This window comes from Mus caroli, chromosome 2 (assembly GCF_900094665.2).
Source record: "Mus caroli chromosome 2, CAROLI_EIJ_v1.1, whole genome shotgun sequence".
Taxonomy (NCBI): domain Eukaryota; kingdom Metazoa; phylum Chordata; class Mammalia; order Rodentia; family Muridae; genus Mus; species Mus caroli.
Window position 1 is genome coordinate 166,884,515 of NC_034571.1, and position 4,299 is coordinate 166,888,813.

Here is a 4,299-nt window from a genome sequence, read left to right on the forward strand (position 1 = left end):
AAAAAAAAAAAAAAAAAAAAAAAGAAAGAAAAGAAAAGAAAAGAAAAGAAAAGAAAAGAAGGAAGGAAAGAAGGAAGGAAGATTGTTTTCATTTGCTTGTGTGTTTTGTTGTTGTTGTTGTTTTGTTTTGACTCGTGGTTTGGGGGTAGAGTCTTGTGGGGTGGGGGGTCAGAGTGGTGGGATCATGAGACAGCAGGGCTCATTATATCCACAGTCGGGAAGCGGGCACAGAGGAGAGCTGTACCCTGATCACTTTCTCTTTTTATTCAGCCCAGGACCCAACCACGGAAGGGTACTATGCATGTTCAGTTAAACCTTTTAGAATTATCTTTGTAGACAGGTCCAGGAGTGTTACTCCCATGTGGAAGTGAGGATCAGCCATCGTGATAGACAACAGAAAGAACACGGTGGGAATAAGGAAGCATTCTCACCTCGTATTCCCAGTGTCTCCATCTTTACTCCAGGGCTCAGGGCTACCGTCTTCCCAGCAGCCCACTCGGGACTCTCTGTCTCTTCAGATTCCCAGCTTCTTTAGGTACAGCATTCCCGGTTTTGCTCCATTGTTAACACTGTCTGCCTCATCCTTGTCTCTCCTGAGTTTGACAAGTTGAGGGACCTTTTCTGGCTCTTTTCTTGCTCTGTGACAGCCCCACTCCTTCCATGAAATTTAGATAGGCAACTGGTCCCTTGCCTGTGCCTGCATCTCCCGAGTAGGCTCCATACTCCCACTAGCTGCCCAGGCAGACATCACCAATTTCCCCAAGCTAGAGTAGGCTCCACAGGAGGAGGAGCAGCGATCGACCTATCTCCCACTTCTCATCTGTTCGTGCATTCTGGATCTGTTCTCTCATGACCCCCCACATATGTAGGAAGCCAAACCCTAGTCTGTTCAACCACACCCAAATAATAACAATACGATCCTCACCCCATGAGCCCCTACGTAGTTTAAATGATGACTTCCTATAGCAAGGAACCTGATTCCAAGGTGGCTTTGTCAGGAGGGTCAGACCACAATGTAATTTGGGTCTCCGGAGTTGAGTGCTTAAATACAGCAAAGCTTGACTTCTCATTCAATGCAGCCAGAGTCCGTATTTCCTTGATAGGTACCTGGCAGGGCTGTTCTGGCTTCCTCCTATTCACCCTCCAGCATACAGGCTGCAGGTCCCTAATTCTAAATGCTCAGACTTGGAGGATCTCAGATCAGAATCTTCGAAACTTTGTATCTACCTAGTGAGACATCTGAGGATAAAAACCTAAGTTTGAACACGAGTTCAAGGTCAAGTTCACCTTGAACACACCTTGTATATGAAAGTTTATCCCCCACCCCGTACATGTTCCATATATGAAGTTCACCCCCACCTTTTATACATCCCTATATATGAAGCTGGAAGCTGATTTCTTGAGTTTGAGGGTACCAGTCACAGGAGCTCAGGTGTGGAAATTTCTGTTTGTAACGTGTGAACCAGCAAAAAGTGTGAGGTTCTGGGGCTTAAGATTTTCACTGGGACACTCCATCTATGTGTGTGTACTGTCTCCAACTGTGGGTGTATACTGTCTCCATCTGTGGGTGTGAACTGTCTCCATCTATGAGTGTGTACTGTCTCCATCTATGGGTATGTACTGTCTCCATCTATGAGTGTGAACTGTCTCCATCTATGGGTGTGTACTGTCTCCACCTGTGGGTGTGTACTGTCTCCATCTCTGGGTGTGTACTGTCTCCATCTATGGTGTGTACTGTCTCCATTTCTGGGTGTGTACTGTCTCCATCTATGGGTGTGTACTGTCTCCATCTATGGGTGTGTACTNATGGGTGTGTACTGTCTCCATCTATGGGTGTGTACTGTCTCCATCTATGGGTGTGTACTATCTCCATCTATGGGTGTGTACTGTCTCCATCTATGAGTGTGTATTGTCTCCATCTATGGTGTGTACTGTCTCCACTTGTGGGTGTGAACTATCTCTATCTATGGTGTGTACTGTCTCCATCTCTGGATGTGTACTGTCTCCATCTATGGGTGTGTACTCCCTCCATCTATGGGTGTGTACTCCCTCCATCTATGGGTGTGCACTCTCTCCATCTATGATGTGTACTGACTATCTCCATCTATGGTGTATACTGTCTCCATTTCTGGGTGTGTACTGTCTCCATCTCTGGGTGTGTACTGTCTCCATCTCTGGGTGTGTACTCTCTATCTATGGTGTGTACTGTCTCTATCCATGGGTGTGTACTGTCTCCATCTATGGTGTGTACTCCCTCCATCTATGGGTGTGTACTGTCTCCATCTATGGTGTTCACTCCCTCCATTCACCCCATCTTTGGGAGTGTAATCTCTAGCTACCCCATCTATGGGAACATAGTCTATCCAGTCACAGCTCATGTCTGTCTGTGTCTGTGAGGATGTTTCCAGTGAGGGAAGACCCACACTGAATGTAAGTGGTGTGGCCCCATGAGTTGGAGTCCTGAACAAAAAGGGAGAAAAGAGTCCTGGGTGACAACTCAGTTGTAAAGTGTTTCCTGCACAAGCGTGAGGATCTGAGTTTGATTCCCAGGACCCATGTAAAAGCTGGGGGTGATAGATAGCCACTGCCTGTGATCGCAACCATAAGAGGGCCTTGGTGATGATCAGTCTCATCAATACAGGTTCAATGAGAAACCATCTCAAAAAATAAAATAGAGAGTGAAGAAGACACCAGTGTTAGTCTCTTGCCTACACATGCATACACACATGGTCTCTCATACATGCACACATACACACACACTAATTTGTAAATTTATTGATAGGAAGGTGTTTGATATTGATACCCCTTCAGTGTCTGTTGCACCTGCAAGATACATCTTCTCACTTTCAGGACCGTCCTCCAACCGCCTCCTTTTGCTTTGATTCACAGTGCATGTGCGTGTGCACGTGTGCATTTGTGTGTATGTTCATGTGTGCAAGTATGTGTGTGTGCACTATGTGTGTGTATGTGTTGTACACGTAAGTGTGTGCATGTATATGTGTGTGTGAGTGTGCTCATGTCGATGTGTCTGTAGAGTCCAAAAGATGATGTTGAATGTCTTCCTCAGTTGCTCTCCATCATTTTGTTTTGTTCTATTTTGTTTTGTTTTCCAAGATATGTTTTCTCTGTGTAGCCTTGGCTGTTCTAGAACTTGCTTTGTAGACCAATCTTGGCCTCAGACTCTCCCTTTCAAGTGCTGGGATTTGGATTAAAGGTATGTAACACCATGTCCTGCCATTCACCTTGGTTTTTATTTATTTATGGGTACACTGTAGCTGTCTTCATACACACCTGAAGAGGGCATCAGATCCCACTATAGATGGTTGTGAGTTGCCACGTGGTTGCTGGGAATTGAACTTAGGACCTCTGGAAGAGCAGTCAGTGCTCTTACCTGCTGGGCTATCTCTGCAGCCCCCACCTTGTTTTTTTGAGACAGTATTTCTCACTGGTACCTAGGGCTAGACTGCCTGGCCACTGTGCCTAGGCATCCTTCTTTCTCTTACTCCCCAATTCCATTCACATCTTGCCAAGCCTGGCTTTTTCACATGGGTGCTAGGGATTGAACTCAGGTCCTCACACTTGTGTGGCAAACTTTTTACCAGTCCAGCCGTCTCCCAGTCCCATATTTTTATCTTGATATATCTTGCTCAAGGCTTACCCATTTCCTTGTCATTTCTAGAAGTTGGTTCGTTTGGCTTTCTCCTGTTTGAGGGTTTCCTTTTCTTCACCCTGCTTACGTTTCCTCCTTCCGTAAACTGCTTTGTATTTATCGTCTTTTCTCACGTTTGTAAGCATCACAGCGGGGGCTGTGTTTAAGCAGAGCCCAATGGCATCGAGTCTGTCTAACCTGCTGTACAGTGGTCACTGGCTGTTTCCAGAATGTTCTTGTCTTCCACAGCTGGAACTCTGCACCAATTAGATAGTTTCTAGATAGCAAAGCAGCATCCTGACTCCATGGTGTCACACTCTTGTCTCAGGCTGAGTTCATTCTGTGTAGATTGATAGATAGATTAGGTAGATAGACAGATAGATAGACAGACAGACAGACAGACAGACAGACAGACAGACAGACAAGATAGATTCACTATGTGTTATGAGAGCAGAGAGTATAGTACAAGTCACTAAGAGTGAAAAGAAATCTATCTACATCTTGACTGGCTACCAAGGTGTACTGGCTAGTTTTGTGTCAACTTGACACAGCTGGAGTTATCACAGAGAAAGGAGCTTCAGTTGAGGAAATGCCTCCATGAGATCCAACNGTAAGGCATTTTCTCAATTAGTGATCAAGGGGGAAAGGCC